Source organism: Dendrobates tinctorius, unplaced genomic scaffold (genome assembly GCF_039654945.1).
Source record: "Dendrobates tinctorius isolate UK_male_01 unplaced genomic scaffold, ASM3965494v1 ptg000138l, whole genome shotgun sequence".
Classification (NCBI taxonomy): Eukaryota; Metazoa; Chordata; class Amphibia; order Anura; family Dendrobatidae; genus Dendrobates; species Dendrobates tinctorius.
Genome location: NW_027361806.1, coordinates 30,168,636 through 30,195,189, shown reverse-complemented (window position 1 = coordinate 30,195,189; position 26,554 = coordinate 30,168,636). Strand labels below are relative to the sequence as shown.

Here is a 26,554-nt window from a genome sequence, read left to right as displayed (position 1 = left end):
ATTCACAGTATGATGGCCCCACAGCTCCCTATATACAGTATGATGGCCCCACAGCTCCCTATATACAGTATGATGCCGACAGTTCCCTATATACAGTATGATGGCCCCATAGCTCCCTATATACAGTATGATGCCCTGACAGTTCCCTATATACTGTATGATGGCCCCACAGCTCCTTATATACAGTATGATGCCCAAAGCTCCCTATATACAGTATGATGCCCAAAGCTCCCTATATACAGTATGATGGCCCCACGGCTCCTTATATACAGTATGATGGCCCCACAGTTCCCTATATACACTATGATGGCCCCACGGCTCCTTATATACAGTATGATGGCCCCACAGTTCCCTATATACAGTATGATGTCCCCACAGCTCCTTATATACAGTATGATGCCCAAAGCTCCCTATATACAGTATGATGCCCAAAGCTCCCTATATACAGTATGATGGCCCCACGGCTCCTTATATACAGTATGATGGCCCCACAGTTCATATACAGTATGATGGTCCCACAGCTCCTTATATACAGTATGATGGCCCCACAGCTCCCTATATACACTATGATGGCCCCACGGCTCCTTATATACAGTATGATGGCCCCACAGTTCCCTATATACAGTATGATGGCCCCACAGCTCCTTATATACAGTATGATGGCCTCATAGCTCCCTATACACAGTATGATGACCCCATAGCTCCCTATATACAGTATGATGGCCTCACAGCTCCTTATATACAGTATGATGGTCCCACAGCTCATATAAAGTATGATGGTCCCACAGCTCCTTATATACAGTATGATGGCCCCACAGCTCCCTATATACAGTGTGATATTGATGACAGCCCCCAGAAAATAAAATACAGATAATCCCCAATTTGACATCCACCGAGAAGCCTCCATTTCCTCTTCTCAGGTGTATAAACAGCGGGCTGGCACCGATGGTACGAGACCGTGGCTTATGAGACAGCGGGTTGTAGGGCAGACATTGTGGCTCTTTGATCGATCACTAAACTGCCCATGTTGGCATCATGTTGGTCCAGTTGATTGTGTCTCTTGCCAGCAATCCAGGGCCCTGAGCAAGCAGTTTGTGAGAAGAGTCTTTCACGCTGGTGGCGCCCCCCGCAGAGCCCTGCCTGCAGTGGACACAGTCGTGGCGACTTCTCAGCGGACAGCAGGACTGGATTACTATGGAAGTATCCAATCATTGCCAGCAGCTGTGAAGGCGCCTACTGTTCCTTTTTCTTGTCTAGTTTTTGGGGTTTTGTGTTCCCAGATGTTTTCGGCTGATTCATTAAGTCCGAGTCCACTTTGGAGTATTACTGTACGTCTGAAATTTAGCACAACTTAGACAACGTTTTTGCAGAAGATGTTATATTTTTTTAATCTAAAATATTCAAAAAAAAGAGTAAAAGACAAAAGAAGAATTTTCCATTCTGGGCCCAGTTTATGAACTACGAGGGTCACTTTACAAAATGTTACTACAAAATGTCAATTAGTATAAAAGAAAAAAAAAGTGACTTAAAAACACAAATAATGTCAGGTGTAAAGTTTCTTAAAATGTTGTAAATGATGATCCTTTATTTAATATAAGAGCAGAAAATCTCTTGACTCCTCATCACATTGCCATCTGTCCACATCTGCACCCTGAAATAAGAGGGGACAGCAGAAGTCTTCACTGGTCACCACCGTCCCGAAAGCTCCCAGGACTTGGCGTTCCCGGCTTCTTCCATGTTGTAGATATCGCAATCAGAACTATTTCAGATTAGTCGTCACTTATCTTCTAATATTTAGCGTTCGCACGGGACAATATTTGTCCACATTGTGCCAAGAAGGCTCCGCCATCACTGACAACTCCGCTGTCCTGACAACTGAGCCGGGGACCATGTCTGGAGAAAGGAAACATTTCTTGTTAAACATGTTTGTTTCGCCTGTAAATCCTGGAAGGAAGCAGAAAGCGGCAACAATCCAACACTACAAAGCTTCACTAAGAGCAAATCTCAGGCAGCAGCAACAAGATTAATGCAAAGGTCCTAAACCACTGCCCTAATAACGCGCTGAATATTAGCTCCAGAGACGAGGCATGGGGGCGACTGATCCCAACACATTACTTCATCACTAGAGTGGAGGTCACTCGTACAGACAATCCAAGTATTGCCTTAATAAACTTAAGAAAAAACAGCAAAAAAACAACACTAATACCCATATGTACAAGAATATAACTACTATAATACGGCCACTATGTACAAGAATGTAACTCCTATAATACTGCCCCTATGTACAAGAATATAACTACTATAATACTGCTCCTATGTACAAGAATGTAACTCCTATAATACTGCCCCTATGTACAAGAATATAACTACTATAATACTGCTCCTATGTACAAGAATGTAACTCCTATAATACTGCCCCCTATGTACAAGAATATAACTACTATAATACGGCCACTATGTACAAGAATATAACTACTATAATACTGCTCCAATGTACAAGAATATAACTACTATAATACTGCCCCTATGTACAAGAATATAACTACTATAATACTGCTCCTATGTACAAGAATATAACTACTATAATACTGCCCCTATGTACAAGAATATAACTACTATAATACTGCCCCTATGTACAAGAATATAACTACTATAATACTGCTCCAATGTACAAGAATATAACTATAATACTGTCCCTATGTACAAGAATATAACTATAATACTGCCCCTATGTACAAGAATATAACTACTATAATACTGCCCCTATGTACAAGAATATAACTACTATAATACTGCTCCAATGTACAAGAATATAACTATAATACTGTCCCTATGTACAAGAATATAACTATAATACTGCTCCAATGTACAAGAATATAACTATAATACTGCCCCTATGTACAAGAATATAACTACTATAATACTGCCCCCTATATACAAGAATATAACTACTATAATACTGCTCCTATGCACAAAAATATAACTACTATAATACTGTCCCTATATACAAGAATATAACTACTATAATACTGCCCCTATTTACAAGAATATAACTACTATAATACTGCTCCTATGTACAAGAATATAACTACTATAATACTGTCCCCTATGTGCAAGAATATAACTACTATAATACTGCTCCTATATACAAGAATATAACTACTATAATACTGCTCCTATGTACAAGAATATAACTACTATAATACTGCCCCTATGTACAAGAATATAACTACTATAATACTGCTCCTATGTACAAGAATATAACTACTATAATACTGCCCCTATGTACAAGAATATAACTACGATAATACTGCTCCTATGTACAACAATATAACTACTATAATACTGCTCCCTATGTACAAGAATATAACTACTATAATACTGCCCCCTATGTACAAGAATATAACTACTATAATACTGCTCCTATATACAAGAATATAACTACTATAATACTGCTCCCTATGTACAAGAATATAACTACTATAATACTGCTCCTATGTACAAGAATATAACTACTATAATACTGTCCCCTATGTGCAAGAATATAACTACTATAATACTGCTCCTATATACAAGAATATAACTACTATAATACTGCACCTATGTACAAGAATATAACTACTATAATACTGCCCCATGTACAAGAATATAACTACTATAATACTGCTCCTATGTACAAGAATATAACTACTATAATACTGCCCCTATGTACAAGAATATAACTACGATAATACTGCTCCTATGTACAACAATATAACTACTATAATACTGCTCCCTATGTACAAGAATATAACTACTACAATACTGCTCCCTATGTACAAGAATATAACTACTATAATACTGCTCCTATGTACAAGAATATAACTACTATAATACTGCCCCCTATGTACAAGAATATAACTACTATAATACTGCCCCTATGTACAAGAATATAACTACTATAATACTGCTCCTATGTACAATAATATAACTACTATAATACTGCTCCTATATACAAGAATATAACTAATATAACACTGCCCCCTATGTATAAGAATATAACTACTATAATACTGCCCCTATATACAAGAATATAACTACTATAATACTGCCCCTATGTACAAGAAAATAACTACTATAATACTGTCCCTATGTACAAGAATATATCTACTATAATACTGCCCCATGTACAAGAATATAACTACTATAATACTGCCCCCTATGTACAAGAATATAACTACTATAATACTGTTCCTATGTGCAAGAATATAACTACTATAATACTGTTCCTATGTGCAAGAATATAACTACTATAATACTGCCCCTATGTACAAGAATATAACTACTATAATACTGCCCCTATGTACAAGAATATAACTACTATAATACTGCCCCTATGTGCAAGAATATAACTACTATAATACTGCTCCTATGTACAAGAATATAACAACTATAATACTGCTCCTATGTACAAGAATATAACTACTATAATACTGCCCCTATGTACAAGAATATAACTACTATAATACCGCTCCCTATGTACAAGAATATAACTACTATAATACCGCTCCTATGTACAAGAACATAACTACTATAATACTGCCCCTATGTACAAGAATATAACTACTATAATACTGCCCTTATGTACAAGAATATAACTACTATAATACTGCCCCTATGTACAAGAATATAACTACTATAATACTGCTCCTATGTACAAGAATATGAATACTATAATACTGCTCCTATGTACAAGAATATAACTACTATAATACTGCTCCTATGTACAGGAATATAACTGCTATAATACTGCTCCTATGTACAAGAATATAACTACTATAATACTGCCCCCTATGTACAAGAATATAACTACTATAATACTGCCCCTATGTACAAGAATATAACTACTATAATACTGCTCCTATGTACAAGAATATAACTACTATAATACGGCCCCTATGTACAAGAATATAACTACTATAATACTGCTCCTATGTTCAAGAATATAACTACTATAATACTGCCCCTATGTACAAGACTATAACACGGCTCCTATGTACAAGAATATAACTACTATAATACTGCCCCCTATGTACAAGAATATAACTACTATAATACTGCTCCTATGTACAAGAATATAACTACTATAATACGGCCCCTATGTACAAGAATATAACTACTATAATACTGCTCCTATGTTCAAGAATATAACTACTATAATACTGCCCCTATGTACAAGACTATAACACGGCTCCTATGTACAAGAATATAACTACTATAATACTGCCCCCTATGTACAAGAATATAACTACTATAATACTGCTCCTATGTACAAGAATATAACTACTATAATACGGCCCCTATGTACAAGAATATAACTACTATAATACTGCTCCTATGTACAAGAATATAACTACTATAATACTGCCCCCTATGTACAGGAATATAACTGCTATTATACTGCCCCTATGTACAAGAATATCACTACTATAATACTGCTCCTATATACAAGAATATAACTACTATAATACTGCCCCTAAGTACAAGAATATAACTATTACTGTATAATACTGCTCCTATGTACAAGAATATAACTACTATAATACTGCCCCTAAGTACAAGAATATAACTACTACTGTATAATACTGCTCCTATGTACAAGAATATAACTACTATAATACCGTTCCTATGTACAAGAATATAACTACTATAATACTGCTCCTATGTACAAGAATATAACTACTATAATACTTCTCCCTACGTATAAGAATATAACTACTTCAATACTGCTCCTATATACAAGAATATAACTACTATAATACTGCCCCCTATGTCCAAGAATATAACTACTATTATACTGCTCTCTATGTACAAGAATATAACTACTATAATACTGCTCCCTATGTACAAGAATATAACTACTATAATACTGCCCCTATATACAATATAACTACTATAATACTGTCCCTATGTACAAGAATATAACTACTATAATACTGCCCCCTATGTACAAGAATATAACTACTATAATACTGCTCTTTTTGTACAAGAATATAACTACTATAATACTGCCCCCTATGTACAAGAATATAACTACTATAATACTGCTCCTATGTACAAGAATATAACTACTATAATACTGCTCCCTATGTACAAGAATATAACTACTATAATACTGCCCCCATGTACAAGACTATAACTACTATAATACTGCTCTTTATATACAAGAATATAACTACTATAATACTGCCCCCTATGTACAAGAATATAACTACTATAATACTGCCCCTATGTACAAAAATATAACTACTATAATACTGCCCCTATATACAATATAACTACTATAATACTGTCCCTATGTACAAGAATATAACTACTATAATACTGCTCTTTATATACAAGAATATAACTACTATAATACTGCTCCCTATGTACAAGAATATAACTACTATAATACTGCCCCTATGTACAATATAACTACTATAATACTTCCCCTATGTACAAGAATACAACTATTATAATACTGCTCCTATGTACAATATAACTACTATAATACTGCCCCTATGTACAAGAATATAACTACTATAATACTGCTCCCATGTACACGAATATAACTACTATAATACTGCTCCCATGTACACGAATATAGCTACTATAATACTGCCCCTATGTACAATATAACTACTATAATACTGCCCCTATGTACAAGAATATAACTACTATAATACTGCTCCCATGTACACGAATATAACTACTATAATACTGCTCCCATGTACACGAATATAGCTACTATAATACTGCTCCTATGTACAATATAACTACTATAATACTGCCCCTATGTACAAGAATATAACTACTATAATACTGCTCCCATGTACACGAATATAGCTACTATAATACTGCTCCTATGTACAATATAACTACTATAATACTGCCCCTATGTACAAGAATATAACTACTATAATACTGCTCCCTATGTACAAGAATATAACTACTATAATTCTGCTCCTATGTACAAGAATATAACTACTATAATACTGCCCCTATGTACAAGAATATAGCTACTATAATACTGCTCCCATGTACATGAATATAGCTACTATAATACTGCTCCTATGTACAATATAACTACTATAATACTGCCCCTATGTACAAGAATATAAGTACTATAATACTGCTCCCTATGTACAAGAATATAACTACTATAATTCTGCTCCTATGTACAAGAATATAACTACTATAATACTGCCCCTATGTACAAGAATATAGCTACTATAATACTGCTCCCATGTACATGAATATAGCTACTATAATACTGCTCCTATGTACAATATAACTACTATAATACTGCTCCTATGTACAAGAATATAACTACTATAATACTGCCCCTATGTACAAGAATATAACTACTATAATACTGCTCCTATGTACAAGAATATAACTACTATAATACTGCTCCTATGTACAATATAACTACTATAATACTGCCCCTATGTACAAGAATATAACTACTATAATACTGCCCCCTATGTACAAGAATATAACTGCTATAATACTGCTCCTATGTACAAGAATATAACTGCTATAATACTGCTCCTATGTAGAAGAATATAACTACTATAATACTGCTCCCTATGTACAAGAATATAACTACTATAATACTGCTCCTATGTACAAGAATATAACTACTATAATACTGCTCCTATATACAAGAATATAACTACTATAATACTGCCCCCTATGTACAAGAATATAACTGCTATAATACTGCTCCTATGTACAAGAATATAACTACTATAATACTGCTCCTATGTAGAAGAATATAACTACTATAATACTGCCCCCTATGTACAAGAATATAACTACTATAATACTGCCCCTATGTACAAGAATATAACTACTATAATACTGCTCCTATATACAAGAATATAACTACTATAATACTGCCCCCTTTGTACAATATAACTGCTATAATACTGCCCCCTATGTACAAGAATATAACTACTATAATACTGCTCCTATGTAGAAGAATATAACTACTATAATACTGCCCCTATGTACAAGAATATAACTACTATAATACTGCTCCTATATACAAGAATATAACTACTATAATACTGCCCCTATGTACAAGAATATAACTACTATAATACTGCTCCTATATACAAGAATATAACTACTATAATACTGCCCCTATGTACAAGAATATAACTACTATAATACTGCCCCTATGTACAAGAATATAACTACTATAATACTGCCCCTGTGTACAATAATATAACTACTATAATACTGCCCCTATGTACGAGAATATAACTACTATAATACTGCTCCTATGTACGAGAATATAACTACTATAATACTGCCCCCTATGTACAAGAATATAACTACTATAATATTTCTCCTATGTACAAGAATATAACTACTATAATACTGCTCCTATGTACAAGAATATAACTACTATAATATTGCTCCTATGTACGAGAATATAACTACTATAATACTGCCCCTATGTACGAGAATATAACTACTATAATACTGCCCCCTATGTACGAGAATATAACTACTATAATACTGCTCCTATGTACGAGAATATAACTACTATAATACTGCCCCCTATGTACAAGAATATAACTACTATAATATTTCTCCTATGTACAAGAATATAACTACTATAATACTGCCCCTATATACAAGAATATAACTACTATAATACTGCCCCTGTGTACAATAATATAACTACTATAATACTGCCCCTATGTACGAGAATATAACTACTATAATACTGCTCCTATGTACGAGAATATAACTACTATAATACTGCCCCCTATGTACAAGAATATAACTACTATAATATTTCTCCTATGTACAAGAATATAACTACTATAATACTGCTCCTATGTACAAGAATATAACTACTATAATACTGCTCCTATGTACGAGAATATAACTACTATAATACTGCCCCTATGTACGAGAATATAACTACTATAATACTGCCCCCTATGTACGAGAATATAACTACTATAATACTGCTCCTATGTACGAGAATATAACTACTATAATACTGCCCCCTATGTACAAGAATATAACTACTATAATATTTCTCCTATGTACAAGAATATAACTACTATAATACTGCTCCTATGTACAAGAATATAACTACTATAATACTGCTCCTATGTACGAGAATATAACTACTATAATACTGCCCCTATGTACGAGAATATAACTACTATAATACTGCCCCCTATGTACGAGAATATAACTACTATAATACTGCTCCTATGTACGAGAATATAACTACTATAATACTGCCCCCTATGTACAAGAATATAACTACTATAATATTTCTCCTATGTACAAGAATATAACTACTATAATACTGCTCCTATGTACAAGAATATAACTACTATAATACTGCTCCTATGTACGAGAATATAACTACTATAATACTGCCCCTATGTACGAGAATATAACTACTATAATACTGCCCCCTATGTACGAGAATATAACTACTATAATACTGCTCCTATGTACGAGAATATAACTACTATAATACTGCCCCCTATGTACAAGAATATAACTACTATAATATTTCTCCTATGTACAAGAATATAACTACTATAATACTGCCCCTATATACAAGAATATAACTACTATAATACTGCCCCTGTGTACAATAATATAACTACTATAATACTGCCCCTATGTACGAGAATATAACTACTATAATACTGCTCCTATGTACGAGAATATAACTACTATAATACTGCCCCCTATGTACAAGAATATAACTACTATAATATTTCTCCTATGTACAAGAATATAACTACTATAATACTGCCCCTATATACAAGAATATAACTACTATAATACTGCCCCTGTGTACAATAATATAACTACTATAATACTGCCCCTATGTAGAAGAATATAACTACTATAATACTGCCCCTATGTACAAGAATATAACTACTATAATACTGCTCCTATGTACAAGAATATAACTACTATAATACTGCCCCTATGTACAAGAATATAACTACTATAATACTGCCTCCTATGTACAAGAATAACTACTATAATACTGCCCCCTATGTACAAGAATATAACTACTATAACACTGCTCCTATGTACAAGAATATAACTACTATAATACTGCCCCTATGTACAAGAATATAACTACTATAATACTGCTCCTATGTACAAGAATATAACTACTATAATACTGCTCCTATGTACAAGAATATAACTGCTATAATACTGCCCCTATGTACAAGAATATAACTACTATAATACTGCTCCTATGTACAAGAATATAACTACTATAATACTGCCCCTATGTACAAGAATATAACTACTATAATACTGCTCCTATGTACAAGAATATAACTACTATAATACTGCCCCTATGTACAAGAATATAACTACTATAATACTGCCCCTATGTACACGAATAGATAGCTACTATAATACTGCTCCCTATGTATGAGAATATAACTACTATAATACTGCTCCTATGTACAAGAATATAACTACTATAATACTGCTCCTATGTACAAGAATATAACTACTATAATACTGCTCCTATGTACAAGAATATAACTACTATAATACTGCTCCTATGTACAAGAATATAACTGCTATAATACTGCCCCTATGTACAAGAATATAATTACTATAATACTGCTCCTACAGTTGTGGCCAAAAGTATTTACACCCCTGCAATTCTGTCAGATAATACTCAGTTTCTTCCTGAAAATGATTGCAAACACAAATTCTTTGTTATTATTATCTTCATTTAATTTGTCTTAAATGAAAAAACACAAAAAGAATTGTCCTAAAGCCAAATTGGATATAATTCCACACCAAACATAAAAAAGAGGTTGGACAAAAGTATTGGCACTGTTGGAAAAATCCTGTGATGCTTCTCTAATTTGTGTAATTAACAGCACCTGTAACTTACCTGTGGCACCTAACAGGTGTTGGCAATAACTAAATCACACTTGCAGCCAGCTGACATGGATTAAAGTTGACTCCACCTCTGTCCTGTGTCCTTGTGTGTACCACATTGAGCATGGAGAAAAGAAATAAGACCAAAGAACTGTCTGAGGACTTGAGAAACCAAATTGTGAGGAAGCATGAGCAATCTCAAGGCTACAAGTCCATCTCCAAAGACCTGAATGTTCCTGTGTCTACCGTGCGCAGTGTCATCAAGAAGTGTAAAGCTCATGGCACTGTGGCTAACCTCCCTAGATGTGGACGGAAAAGAAAAATTGACAAGAGATTTCAACGCAAGATTGTGCGGATGTTGGATAAAGAACCTCGACTAACATCCAAACAAGTTCAAGCTGCCCTGCAGTCCGAGGGTACAACAGTGTCAACCCGTACTATCCGCCGGCGTCTGAATGAAATGGGACTGTATGGTAGGAGAACCAGGAAGACCCCACTTCTTACCCCGAGACATAAAAAGCCAGGCTGGAGTTTGCCAAAACTTACCTGAAAAAGCCTAAAACGTTTTGGAAGAATGTTCTCTGGTCAGATGAGACAAAAGTAGAGCTTTTTGGGCAAAGGCATCAACATAGAGTTTACAGGAGAAAAAAAAGAGGCATTCAAAGAAAAGAACACTGTCCCTACAGTCAAACATGGCGGAGGTTCCCTGATGTTTTGGGGTTGCTTTGCTGCCTCTGGCACTGGACTGCTTGACCGTGTGCATGGCATTATGAAGTCTGAAGACTACCAACAAATTTTGCAGCATAATGTAGGGCCCAGTGTGAGAAAGCTGGGTCTCCCTCAGAGGTCATGGGTCTTCCAGCAGGACAATGACCCAAAACACACTTCAAAAAGCACTAGAAAATGGTTTGAGAGAAAGCACTGGAGACTTCTAAGGTGGCCAGCAATGAGTCCAGACCTGAATCCCATAGAACACCTGTGGAGAGATCTAAAAATGGCAGTTTGGAGAAGGCACCCTTCAAATATCAGGGACCTGGAGCAGTTTGCCAAAGAAGAATGGTCTAAAATTCCAGCAGAGCATTGTAAGAAACTCATTGATGGTTACCGGAAGCGGTTGGTCGCAGTTATTTTGGCTAAAGGTTGTGCAACCAAGTATTAGGCTGAGGGTGCCAATACTTTTGTCCGGCCCATTTTTGGAGTTTTGTGTGAAATGATCAATGTTTTGCTTTTTGCTTCATTCTCTTTTGTGTTTTTTCATTTAAGACAAATTAAATGAAGATAATAATACCAAAGAATTTGTGTTTGCAATCATTTTCAGGAAGAAACTGAGTATTATCTGACAGAATTGCAGGGGTGTCAATACTTTTGGCCACAACTGTATATACAATATAACTACTATAATACTGAATAAAAAAGGGGAGAAGCCAGCGCTGCCTATGGTCAGCACGCAATACATAAAGTGCATATACACATATTGATTTCTAACTGTGCTTTTAAATGAGACACTTAGCAAACAATTGATCAATTCTTTGAGCCACCCCGCCGCGTCATGGCATTCTCATATGGGGCAATGCTACTCTATGTTCTTTATATTCGCTGTGCCAATACGGCCTCCCAAATATATTAAAAGCAAGACTATATGAAATGCAAAATGTAACTGAAGCGTTTCTGAATCACTCCCATGGCGCCAGAAAGGGCGAGCGCAGATAAAGGCCGACCAGGTCCGTATATGGACATTTCCGATCTGACCTCCACACTGCCAAACCAGCAACCACAGATGAAGGGTGAAACAGGCCCAGACACAGGTGCATAATCAAATAGAGCCTGGGGCAGGGTAAGGCTGCTGTATGAGTGTCCAGCAGCCTAGATCAATAATTATAAAGACAGAAAGAAAGGCCTGCATAACTCAGCGTGCACGGCAAAAAGTGGTGGTCAGTCACAAACCAATATCAAGTAAAGGGGAGAAGTCAGCGCTGCCTATGGTCAGAACGCAAGACATAAAGTGCATATGCACATATTGATTTCTAACTGTACTTTAAGAATTGATCAATTGTTTGCTAAAATGTCTCATTTTAAAGTACGGGGGAGCGGGAATTGGGTGGTATGGTTGGTGGGGAGCGGGCTTTGGGTGGTATGGTCGGTGGAGAGCGGGCTTTGGGTGGTATGGTCGGTGGAGAGCCTGCTTTTTGGGTGGTATGGTCGGTGGAGAGCGGGCTTTTTGGGTGGTATGGTTGGTGGAGAGCGGGCTTTTTGGGTGGTATGGTTGGTGGAGAGCGGGCTTTTTGGGTGGTATGGTCGGTGGAGAGCGGGCTTTTTGGGTGGTATGGTCGGTGGAGAGCGGGCTTTTTTGGTGGTATGGTTGGTGGAGAGCGGGCTTTTTGGGTGGTATGGTCGGTGGAGAGCGGGCTTTTTGGGTGGTATGGTCGGTGGAGAGCGGGCTTTTTGGGTGGTATGGTCGGTGGAGAGCGGGCTTTGGGTGGTATGGTCGGTGGAGAGAGGGCTTTGGGTGGTATGGTCGGTGGAGAGCGGGCTTTGGGTGGTATGGTCGGTGGGGAGCGGGCTTTGGGTGGTATGGTCGGTGAGGAGAGGGCTTTGGGTGGTATGGTCGGTGGAGAGCGGGCTTTGGGTGGTATGGTCGGTGGAGAGCGGGCTTTTTGGGTGGTATGGTCGGTGGAGAGCGGGCTTTGGGTGGTATGGTCGGTGGAGAGAGGGCTTTGGGTGGTATGGTCGGTGGAGAGCGGGCTTTGGGTGGTATGGTCGGTGGAGAGCGGGCTTTGGGTGGTATGGTCGGTGAGGAGAGGGCTTTGGGTGGTATGGTCGGTGGGGAGCGGGCTTTGGGTGAATATCTTCATCATGTTATTTTTGGTGGCTATATTCCTCATGTTGGAGCCTCTCCTGCAGTTTTTGTTCGGTCTTATCTCTCCAGATTAGATATCGGCTGATAACGGATCTCAGCCGACACCTCACCATCTACAAACATTTGTTCTCCAGCACCTGAATCTATTCACCTGTCACCTCTCTGCCCCTATATACAGGGCCCGCTGGAGCAGTGTACAGACCCCAAGTCACTGGCAGTTGTATCTAATCCTGTGTGACACCGCATGCTCCCCCCGTATCCAGTATCATACTATGTGACAGCCCACAGTGTCATTATTGTAACTAACGCTCCATTACTTGGTCCGGTAATCTCCGGGACCTTCAGCTCCCGAACTGCGGAAAGTGTCTCCTCATTCCCAGGAGCAGCTTCTCAACCACAAAGATTTACTCCTTTCTCAAACAAGTGGAGAAGCCAAATCCAACACTGATACAAAGTGCAAACACTGCAGGCGGCCGGCTGCACTCTGCGCTGCACAAAGGGGGCGCTGCACAACCGCCTGTGATCGTGTGCCGGAAAGGCAAATATGCAAGGACCTCACACCAGAAAAAAACGCTCTACTGTGCAAAATATCAGCCAGGATTCCTCTATTGTGGGAGAGGTCGCACTATGGATTCTTTACTGTAAGAGCGGTCACACTATAGAACTGTGTACTGTAAGAGCGGTCACACTATAGAACTCTGTACTGTAAGAGCGGTCACACTATAGAGCTGTGTACTGTAAGAGCGGTCACACTATAGAGATGTGTACTGTAAGAGCGGTCACACTATAGAGCTGTGTACTGTAAGAGCGGTCACACTATAGAGCTGTGTACTGTAAGAGCGGTCACACTATAGAGCTGTGTACTGTAAGAGCGGTCACACTATAGAACTCTGTACTGTAAGAGCGGTCACACTATAGAGCTGTGTACTGTAAGAGCGGTCACACTATAGAGTTCTGTACTGTAAGAGCGGTCACACTATAGAGCTGTGTACTCTAAGAGCGGTCACACTATAGAGCTGTGTACTGTAAGAGCGGTCACACTATAGAGCTGTGTACTGTAAGAGGGGTCACACTATAGAGCTCTGTACTGTAAGAGCGGTCACACTATAGAACTCTGTACTGTAAGAGCGGTCACACTATAGAGATGTGTACTGTAAGAGCGGTCACACTATAGAACTCTGTACTGTAAGAGCGGTCACACTATAGAGATGTGTACTGTAAGAGCGGTCACACTATAGAGCTGTGTACTGTAAGAGCGGTCACACTATAGAGCTGTGTACTGTAAGAGCGGTCACACTATAGAGCTGTGTACTGTAAGAGCGGTCACACTATAGAGCTGTGTACTGTAAGAGCGGTCACACTATAGAGCTGTGTACTGTAAGAGCGGTCACACTATAGAGCTGTGTACTGTAAGAGGGGTCACACTATAGAGCTCTGTACTGTAAGAGCGGTCACACTATAGAACTCTGTACTGTAAGAGCGGTCACACTATAGAGCTGTGTACTGTAAGAGCGGTCACACTATAGAGCTGTGTACTGTAAGAGCGGTCACACTATAGAGCTGTGTACTGTAAGAGCGGTCACACTATAGAGCTGTGTACTGTAAGAGCGGTCACACTATAGAGTTCTGTACTGTAAGAGCGGTCACACTATAGAGCTGTGTACTGTAAGAGCGGTCACACTATAGAGCTGTGCACTGTAAGAGCGGTCACACTATAGAGCTGTGTACTGTAAGAGGGGTCACACTATAGAGCTCTGTACTGTAAGAGCGGTCACACTATAGAGCTGTGTACTGTAAGAGCGGTCACACTATAGAGCTGTGTACTGTAAGAGCGGTCACACTATAGAGCTGTGTACTGTAAGAGGGGTCACACTATAGAGCTCTGTACTGTAAGAGCGGTCACACTATAGAACTCTGTACTGTAAGAGCGGTCACACTATAGAGCTGTGTACTGTAAGAGCGGTCACACTATAGAGATGTGTACTGTAAGAGCGGTCACACTATAGAGCTGTGTACTGTAAGAGCGGTCACACTATAGAGCTGTGTACTGTAAGAGCGGTCACACTATAGAGCTGTGTACTGTAAGAGCGGTCACACTATAGAGCTGTGTACTGTAAGAGCGGTCACACTATAGAGCTGTGTACTGTAAGAGGGGTCACACTATAGAGCTCTGTACTGTAAGAGCGGTCACACTATAGAACTCTGTACTGTAAGAGCGGTCACACTATAGAGCTGTGTACTGTAAGAGCGGTCACACTATAGAGATGTGTACTGTAAGAGCGGTCACACTATAGAGCTGTGTACTGTAAGAGCGGTCACACTATAGAGCTGTGTACTGTAAGAGCGGTCACACTATAGAGCTGTGTACTGTAAGAGCGGTCACACTATAGAACTCTGTACTGTAAGAGCGGTCACACTATAGAGCTGTGTACTGTAAGAGCGGTCACACTATAGAGTTCTGTACTGTAAGAGCGGTCACACTATAGAGCTGTGTACTGTAAGAGCGGTCACACTATAGAGCTGTGTACTGTAAGAGCGGTCACACTATAGAGCTGTGTACTGTAAGAGGGGTCACACTATAGAGCTCTGTACTGTAAGAGCGGTCACACTATAGAGCTGTGTACTGTAAGAGCGGTCACACTATAGAGCTCTGTACTGTAAGAGCGGTCACACTATAGAGCTCTGTACTGTAAGAGCGGTCACACTATAGAGCTGTGTACTGTAAGAGCGGTCACACTATAGAGCTGTGTACTGTAAGAGCGGTCACACTATAGAGCTCTGTACTGTAAGAGCGGTAACACTATAGAGCTCTGTACTGTAAGAGCGGTCACACTATAGAGCTCTGTACTGTAAGAGCGGTCACACTATAGAGCTGTGTACTGTAAGAGCGGTCACACTATAGAGCCGTGTACTGTAAGAGCGGTCACACTATAGAGCCGTGTACTGTAAGAGCGGTCACACTATAGAGCTCTGTACTGTAAGAGCGGTCACACTATAGAGCCGTGTACTGTAAGAGCGTTCACACTATAGAGCTGTGTACTGTAAGAGCGGTCACACTATAGAGCTCTGTACTGTAAGAGCGGTCACACTATAGAGCCGTGTACTGTAAGAGCGGTCACACTATAGAGCCGTGTACTGTAAGAGCGGTCACACTATAGAGCCGTGTACTGTAAGAGCGGTCACACTATAGAGCTCTGTACTGTAAGAGCGGTCACACTATAGAGCCGTGTACTGTAAGAGCGTTCACACTATAGAGCTGTGTACTGTAAGAGCGGTCACACTATAGAGCCGTGTACTGTAAGAGCGGTCACACTATAGAGCCGTGTACTGTAAGAGCGGACACACTATAGAGCCGTGTACTGTAAGAGCGGACACACTATAGAGCTCTGTACCGTTAAGAGTGGTCACACTGTGGACCTCTGTACTGTGTAAGACAACGCTTACCGCATGTGTTGGGGACACTCGCTTGGCAACAGGATTCAGTCACACGGACGATTTTATCCATTAAACAATCCGGTTTATTATCCACTCAAACCACAGTTTATACAACACAGACGTAACATATAGTTCATAGTACATGACTTCCTTTATTTGAGAGATACTACACCCGCCAGTCCTCCTCAGACTAGTTCCCAAGGGTGTCCGCACGCCGTATCAATGTCTCTGCTCACATAGCATTACACGACATTAGGACAATCTCTAGTCACGCTGGACCTCACTTCGTCCAGTTACCGTGGGTGACTGCACAGTTCATAGTAACCCTTTTTGTCTGGAGTTACCTTACAGGAGCTCCTGCGCCACACGCTGACTCCTCAGTCCTGGTTCCCAGGGAAGCTGCCTAACTGGGATCACTGTCCCGGACAATGCCTTGCTCACCAAGCCACCCAACGGTTCCAGACCCTCAGGATGGTAGCTTCCTCAACACAGTAGCTGTCACAGGCTCTGCAGGTCCATGGCCTCACCCCATGCTCTTCAAGAATCCGGTCCTACTCAGGACCTTCCAACACAGAGGCCATTCAGGACCTTACACTCAGACCATGTGACCAGACCTCAGTCATATTATATCACTGTAGCTACCCCCATAGGTGGGAGGTGTGTGTGGTTAGCCAGTCCCAAGCAGCTCACCAATTAACCCTGTAAGCCCCCTTTAAAACTAAACACTTGTGGGACTACAGGTCCCAGAACATTTCGAAATTACAGTGCAGAGGACATCCTCTCTCTCTGCAACACATACTGGCCAGTCATAATGACACCAGTCACCGTCTCACCATCAGTTACTCCTGCGACTGCCACACACTCCCATGGCCTCAATATGCCTCCTTGCCTATCCTGAAGAGAACATACAGCACCCCCTAGCTGTAACAGGGGTCACTGTCTCACATATCCCCTACCCTCTGTTCAATCTTGTGGGGTTGAACACTTGCCATAAACCAGGGGCCTCTAGACCGGGCACCCATGTCACCTTGCCCTACAAGAGCGTCCTCTCAGTCGTCTTTGAGAGTCAGCTCCTGAGACGTAGTCCATCACTGTCACTTTGTTAAACCTTCCCCGCCTCCAGCGGACAATAGGTAGGTCTTGTACTTCAGTCCCTGAGTCAGTCTGTTTCACCAGACGCTTTTTTGTCACACTTTCCATGTGCGACCCTTCACCCCATCTTTCTCTCCATGGCCGCCTCCCATGGTCGGTGTGGTCATAAGACCCATGTACAGTCGAGCCTACTTTCTAGTCTGACCCTTTGTCACTACGTCAGCTACAGCGTCCCCTGCCTATGCTACTTAGCACCGAGTTAGCAGAGGAGTCACTACTTCTAACCCTTTTCGCCTCAGATTGCTTACTGCTAGTCTTTAGAGAACCCTTCATCTTTCTATACCTCGGGTTGGAAGCAGTCACCATCTACTTTCCAATTCCTGTAGCTGCATCTTAATCTTTAGTTTTTCCTGCCTCAACTGCTCTACCTCTTATAGATACCCAATATTCCAGGTACATTCGGCTATTGTTAAGGCTTTCACTGAGCCGACAATGATGAATGGAACCATCCCATCTTTACCCACTACCTGGGCTTCGTCATCAGCTGGAATCCTCACTCTCACCACACTGGACTTATTCTTGATTTCCTGCATCATTTTTCCCCAAGTCTTCCAATGACTTTCCTCACCAGATTTCTGGGTACTTGAACGATGTCTTTCACAAAGCCTAGCAGACTTTGAGCTTTCTTGGCATGCTCCAAACGTCGAGCGACTTCCTTATTCCTCAACAGGATCATCTGTTTCGTGCGGAGGCATTGTAGGTGCATATCCCTCAGTATAGCCACCCGCTTCACACTGACTTCCCTACTCGACAGTATCACCAACTGTTTCGTCTCTGGCGCCCAGTAGACACTACACGCTTCTACTGCCATTCTAAAGGCCTCATGCACAGCCTCTCTGGCATATGCTTCTCGCACATCTTCGGGTACCTCTATCACGCACTTGAAGAGCGAGGTCTCACTCTCTTCAGGGACGAACGGCTCCTACTTTGCCTTGGACATTCCCATCAAGTCATCTGCCACGACCAGGTGATTGTCTTTTTCAGCTCTTAGTGTAAACTTTCCCTGAGCTTTATCTTCTGCTCGACCCTTCGCCAAGATGGGCATTTTCAGCTCCGCCTCGTTACCACTCTGGCACTGCAGCAGTAAGTCTGAAAAGACCAACTCCTTCTCCTGTAGAAGTCCTCTTAATGCTTCTCTGAGCACCTCCATATCTACCAATATGGCCTTGTTCTCGGTTTGACATGTTAACAGGTGACCTCTGAGCTCAGAGACTTCCTTTTCCAGCTCATCCACCCTGTGCTCAGCCGCTTGTCTCAGGACCCTCTCGTTCGACATGCTCTTTTAAAGTCTCTTTAAGCATCTCTATTTCATTAACCTGTTCTTTTTTGGCTAGCATGTGTTGAACCATCACTTCTTTAATGATATTTTCAGATGGGCCATCTTGTCCATCCACACTCTGCCATTTCACAATTCTACCTGTTCCTTCATCAACAGGTTCCACTTTCTCTGGGGTCTTCCGTTTATCACCTTTGACCGCCTCTAGAGTTTCTGCTGGACTCTCTGAAGAATCACTGTTCTTGCTCTCAGACTCCAAAACTGCATTTTCTTCCGCTTTCTGTTCTCTCAGACGCTTTACTTCGGCCTGAAAATCTGTCATTTTTTCCTTATCATGAGACAACTCTTTGGCGCGGGCCTAGAACTCCTGCACTTGATTCCAGCAGGTCATTCCCAGCTGAGACACGTGCTCTGCGTTCTCCTGCCGGGCAGAGCACAGCTTCTCCTCGGTGGAGCGTATGGTATGGAGCAGCGACTGCTGCGCTTCCTTCTCTCAGAGCTGAGCCTTGCCTGCTGAGAGTGACGTACCTGATCCAGCTGCACGGAGTTGGCAGCTTCCATACTCGACACCTTCAACCTCTCTTGAGGCTCTGCCCGGTCACCCTTAGGTACCTCTCCTCTTTCCGGAACTTCAGAGAACTCCACACTCTCCAGCCTCAGGTTCTCTGGAGCCTTCATTCTGTGGAGCATTGTGGTTACACTGTCAGTGTTTCTGACAGCACAACATTGTACTTGGCCCTAGCGGTTGCTACTGGCAACGACTCGTCACCTTCCTTCCCAACCTCTTCAGTGTCTGACAGTTCTCACATCTTGAATAACGGCAAAAGTCAATGTTTCCTTTACTGGTATCCTCAAGGGGTGCAACTTGTTCAGCCCCTTTTCAGCCTTTACATCTCCGGTGACGGGAGGAAGACTTGCCATTTGTACCCGAGCCAGCCTTACTGCACACTTTTCCACTTGCATCACCGTCTGAATGGGAGTCACCACCACCCGATTGTTCATCCTGGAACAAGCAGTCCCCACTTCTAATGGTCATACTTTTTGGTATGGCTTACACCATCAAGTCACTAAGTTGGGCCTGTCAACCATTTTCCTTGGTCATGCCTAACTTAGGACTGTCAACTCTAGGGGGCGTATTCTCCATACTATTACCTCTACAGACACTTTTCCATTAATCCACCAGTCCCACAGGGCTTCCAAGTCCTGACCTATTACCATAGCATACAGTAAGTCCGGGACTACCCCCACTTCGTGAAACATGGACACCTCAGCCTCGTCAAAGTAGAGGTAGGCTGTCAAAGGTCCTTTAACATCCTCACATGTGCCAGTTCCTTTTGACTTTGTCCCAGGCGACACAGAACATTCAGGAGGGGTCCCCAGTAAAGACACTCCACTCCCTGGGTCTATCAGTCCCATCACCAGTTGCCCCGAGCCAGAAGGGAAACTGTCGTGACGCCTCATTGGCCGAGCAATCCCAACTATAGCTTCAACTTTGCTGGTCCCGGCTACAGACCTTTGGCATATTCGCGGCCGTCGCTTTTTTGGCCACAACCCCTATTTGGGTTACCGCCCCCTTTTGGGAGTCCACCTCCTTTTGGGCTATTATCTCCTTTTGGGACTCCGCCCCCTTTTGGGCAACTACTCCCTTTTGGGATTTCACCCCTTTTAGGGACACCACCCCTCCTTGGGGTACACCCCGTGGACTGCCCCCATGGCACTGTCAGGCCCCAGTTCGCACAGTACACTTATGTCTCTCTGGGCTTGTACTGGCCCTTTAAGAGTTTGTACGACCTGGTCCACACTGTCCTCTTACGACACATCTGAAGTTTTGGTAGTTTCCACTGCAGCACCTCTTGCTGCTGCTACTCCATCTCCCGCTGCTGCAAAAGCTCCTCTCCGCAAGGCTCTGCATTGCAGACTTCGTGGAACCGCCGATCCACAGCAAACTTCGTAACCCCCCTCCCGAGCTACAGCCAGACGCTTGCAATCGTCGTGGCCCTGCCGAGCCACAGCAGGCTGTCTTTAAAAAATGTTTGTGCTTCCTGGAACGTTGCCCACAATCTAGCACCATATGTAAGACAGCGCTTACTGCATGTGTTGGGGGGACACTCGCTTGGCAATGGGATTCAGTCACACAGGAACGATTTTCTCCATTAAACAGTCCATGCTGTGTATTATCCACTCATAAACCACGGTTTTTACAACACATACGTAACATATAGTTCATAGAACACGGCTTCCTTCATTTGACAGACACTAGATCCGCCAGTCCTCCTCTGACTAGTTCCCAGGGGTGTCCGTACGTCGTATCAATGTCTCTACTCACATAGCATTACACATTAGGACAATCTCTAATCACGCTGGACCTCACCTTCGTCCAGTTACCGTGGGTGACTGCACAGTTCATAGTAACCCCTTTTGTCTGTAGTTACCTTACAGGAGCTCCTACACCACACGCTGACTTCTCATCAATCCTGGTTCCCAGGGAAGCTGCCTAACTGGGATCACTGTGCCAGACAATGCCTTGCTCACCAAGCCACCCGACAGTTCCAGACCCTCAGAAGGACGGTAGCTTCTCCACCACCGTAGCCATCACAGGCTCTGCAGGTCCATGGCCTCACCCCGTGCTTTTCAGGAATCCGGTCCTACTCCCAGGACCTTCCAACAGAGGCCATTCAGGACCTTACACTCAGACCTTGACCAGACCTCAGTCACATTATATCACTGTAGCCACCCTCATAGGTGGGAGGTGTGTGTGGTTACCCAGTCCCGCTCAGCTCACCGGGCCGGAAACCAACGGTCAACGCCGTGTTACTGATTGGCAGGCAGCACCACTATTCACCACTGGACAGACTGAGTCCGTGGACAGCACTTTGGAAATACCTGTCATTCTGGTATAGCGGTCACAGAACTTTAATACACAACAAAATATCACTATACATTCTTGGTAATCTTAACCAGCTGTCACAGGACCTTACTAAACAACAGAATAACCCTCCACAGCAGGGGTATTGTAACCCCATAGGAGTCTATGGTTCTCTCCATTTCAGTGCTATTTTACTACTCCATATTCACGGACCACTCAGGAGCAGTCTGTGTATTGATGAAGGTCAGATGTATTGACCGAAACGTTTACTGCAAATAAAATCCTTCGTTTATTCTCGAGGGCCAAAAATTTACTTTATTATTGTTCTGGTGTGGGAACCTATTTTTGAGCACAGACACGGCTGTGCCACGATATACTTGATACAAATGTGCATGTGTCTGGACAGTTAGAAACCGACTCCATGAAGATGGTCTGAGTGCCCGACGTCCACAGATGGGGTTGTGCTCACAGCCCAACACCGTGCAGGACGCTTGGCATTTGCCACAGAACACCAGGATTGGCAAATTCGCCACTGGCGCTCTGTGCTCTTCACAGATGAAAGAAGGTTCACACTGAGCACGTGACAGAGTCTGGAGACACTGTGGAGAGCGCTCTGCTGCCTGCAACATCCTTCAGCATGACCGGTTTTGGCAGTGGGTCAATAATGGTGTGGGGTGGCATTTCTTTGGAGGGCCGCACAGCTCTCCATGTGCTCGCCAGAGGTAGCCTGACTGCCATTAGGTACCAAGATGAGATCCTCAGACCCCTTATGAGACCATATGCTGGTGCGGTTGGCCCTGGGTTCCTCAGGACAATGCCAGACCTCATGTGGCTGGAGTGTCAGCAGTTCCTGCAAGATGAAGGCATTGATGCTATGGACTGACCCGCTCGTTCCCCAGACTTTAATCCGATTGAGCACATCTGGGACATCATGTCTCGCTCCATCCACCAACATCACGTTGTACCACTGACTGTCCAGGAGTTGGCGGATGCTTTAGCCCAGGTCTGGGAGGAGATCCCTCAGGAGACCATCCGCCACCTCATCAGGAGCATGCACAGGCGTTGTACAGTAGGGAGGTCATACAGGCACGTGGAGGCCACACACACACTACTGAGCATCCTTTCCTTGTCATGAGACCTCCATGGGATACTCATTTTGATTTACATTGATAATTGTTGTTTTATTGTTCTGAACACATTCCACTATGCAATGAATAAAAATCTGCAACTGGAATATTCCATTCAGAGATATCTAGGATGTGGTATTTTAGTGTTCCCTTTATTTTTTTGAGCAGTGTATGTTTAAGACAGCGCTTACCGTTTGTGTTGGGGGACACTCGCTTGGCACGGGAGTAACGTAGACAGGCACGGTTTTGCACATAAAACAGTCTATCGGTTTATTTTACACAGCATAAATCACCTTGTAGGTTCTGTTGAACGTCACAGGCCTACCACCGTCCATAATATTTCAACGTATGGCTTTAACTAGCAGTCCCAACACACGCTGTACCTCTCTGTCCAGTGACCATGAGCGACCACACGCCAAACAGTTCATTAACGTTCATAGAAGTTTACAAGCACCAACAGTCTGTGGAAGTACCTTACAGGAGCTCCTGCTCAAGAAGCCGACTCCTTGTCAGTTCTCTCTCCCAGCGCAGGGCCGTCACAGACTCTGCTCACACATGGCCTCAGCGGATGCTATTCAGGAATCCGATGCTACGGCCAGGACCTCCCAACACACCGGCCTCCAGGTCCAAGGCCTCACCATGTGCTCTTCAGGAAGTTAGCAGCTCCCAACACACAGGCCTTCCAGGACCTTGCACTCTGACCACTCAGGTTCAAAACAGACGACCATGTGACCAGACCTCAGTCACATTATTTACCCCAAACCACCCCCCATATGTCGGTGGTGTATGTGTGGCTAGTCGATCCCGCCCAGCTCTCCGACTAGCCCTATAAGCCCCCCTTATAGGTAAATAACATCATAAACTACAAGTCCCAGCACAATAACACCATTTTTGGGCTTACAGCGCAGAGGACCTCTGAGACACATACCGGTCATTTACAATCATGCCAGGAACTGTCTCCCCATCACTATCAAGGAAACACCTGCATGCATATAATGAGGATCACATACAGCGCCCCCTACCTGTAACAGGGGTCACTGCATCACAATGTATATAGCCATGTATAGATTATATAGAGCGGTGTATAGATTACATATAGCGGTATATAGATTATATATAGCAGTGTATAGATTATACTAGGTGAAGAGTCCGGCAATGTCCGGACATAGTAACTAACTGTGGTTAGTTATAACAAATTATAATGACTGTTGAAGCACTTTTTTTAAACACAATATTAACCCCATATCGACTGCTGATACGACTTTTAACGGCGGCAGTTAAGGGGCCTTATTCCTCCTGCACCTGACGCTCCTGCTTTTTACACAGCCTCCTCCTGCACCTCACGCTCCTGCTTTTTACACAGCCTCCTCCTGCACCTCACGCTCCTGCTTTTTACACAGCCTCCTCCTGCACCTCACGCTCCTGCTTTTTACACAGCCTCCTCCTGCACCTCACGCTCCTGCTTTTTACACAGCCTCCTCCTGCACCTCACGCTCCTGCTTTTTACACAGCCTCCTCCTGCACCTCACGCTCCTGCTTTTTACACAGCCTCCTCCTGCACCTGATGCTCTTCCTTTATACACAGCATTTTTCTGCAGCACAGGTTTTCTCGTTTCTAGTCCCCTCTGGAGGAGGGCAATACGTACATTTGATCCATACACAAATCTCCACATTTCACAGACACATTACACATCTCTCTTATCTGACCCCATAGATCCACAAGAGTGGAGTCAGGGTGTGCTGGCCTCAGGACAGTGAGCACATTACTGTATGGTGGACTCCTGAAGCGATCCATCCACATGTAGCATAGCTGAGCACACACAGGATAACACAGGACAACCTCAGATCCACATCACAACACACGTGGCTCCAGTGACGACCCCGGCCCTCCGGCCACCAGTGACGACCCCGGCCCTCCGGCCACCAGTGACGACCCCGGCCCTCCGGCCACCAGTGACGACCCCGGCCCTCCGGCCACCAGTGACGACCCCGGCCCTCCGGCCACCAGTGACGACCCCGGCCCTCCGGCCACCAGTGACGACCCCGGCCCTCCGGCCACCAGTGACGATCCCGGCCCTCCGGCCACCAGTGACGACCCCGGCCCTCCGGCCACCAGTGACGACCCCGGCCCTCCGGCCACCAGTGACGACCCCGGCCCTCCGGCCACCAGTGACAATCCCGGCCCTCCGGCCACCAGTGACGACCCCGGCCCTCCGGCCACCAGTGACGACCCCGGCCCTCCGGTCACCAGTGACGACCCCGGCCCTCCGGCCACCAGTGACGACCCCGGCCCTCCGGCCACCAGTGACGACCCCGGCCCTCCGGCCACCAGTGACGACCCCGGCCCTCCGGCCACCAGTGACGACCCCGGCCCTCCGGCCACCAGTGACGACCCCGGCCCTCCGGCCACCAGTGACGACCCCGGCCCTCCGGCCACCAGTGACGACCCCGGCCACCAGTGATGACCCCGGCCCTCCGGCCACCAGTGACGACCACCTGCCTGGCACAGGGGCCAGTGCTAGAGTGAAGATGCAGCCATGAGGCCTAGTAACAGGATGCAGCCGGCTTCCCCCACAGGACTGCAGTCACAGGAGCCGTATGACTTATATGCAGGTATATAGAGGTGTATCCATTCTATATAGGTAAATAGCTGTTTATGCTCCCTATGAGAAGGCTCCTCAGCTCTAGAACAGACTTGCTTCATTGTCGCTCTCCGTTATTTCCGCTCCGTCCGGTGATTCCGGCCTCCGCTCTCGGTGTTATTTCCCGCTTCTCCGCCAGGTGGCGCGGCTCACATTAATCTTCATCGTCATCACTGTGCGACTAGCCGCTAGCCGTGTGACGTCATCAGGCCGCGCCGAGATCTCGCTGTATTCCCGGTGAGAGGGTCCGCACCTGGCAGAGCGCCC

General features: G+C 43.2%; 1 protein-coding gene and 1 long non-coding RNA gene across 3 annotated transcripts in view; one reads left to right on the top strand and one right to left on the bottom strand.

Moving 5' to 3' along the window:
* Positions 1-1,361: 1,361 nt before the first annotated feature.
* Positions 1,362-26,472, bottom strand: LOC141048864 (uncharacterized). Of its 2 annotated transcripts, none has more exons than XR_012220165.1 (2): positions 26,345-26,472; positions 1,362-1,893 (listed from the first exon to the last, which is right to left on the bottom strand). It is a non-coding gene; the product is annotated as an uncharacterized lncRNA (long non-coding RNA). The 2 variants fall into 2 exon arrangements; XR_012220166.1 differs by lacking the exon at positions 26,345-26,472 and adding an exon at positions 24,119-24,559.
* The window catches only part of DMAP1 (DNA methyltransferase 1 associated protein 1), an 88,417-nt gene continuing 88,296 nt past the window's right edge, over positions 26,434-26,554 (top strand). The window contains exon 1 of the mRNA XM_073544955.1: positions 26,434-26,524. The gene's annotated coding sequence lies outside the window, so the exon portion shown is untranslated. The remainder of the gene's footprint in view (positions 26,525-26,554) is intronic.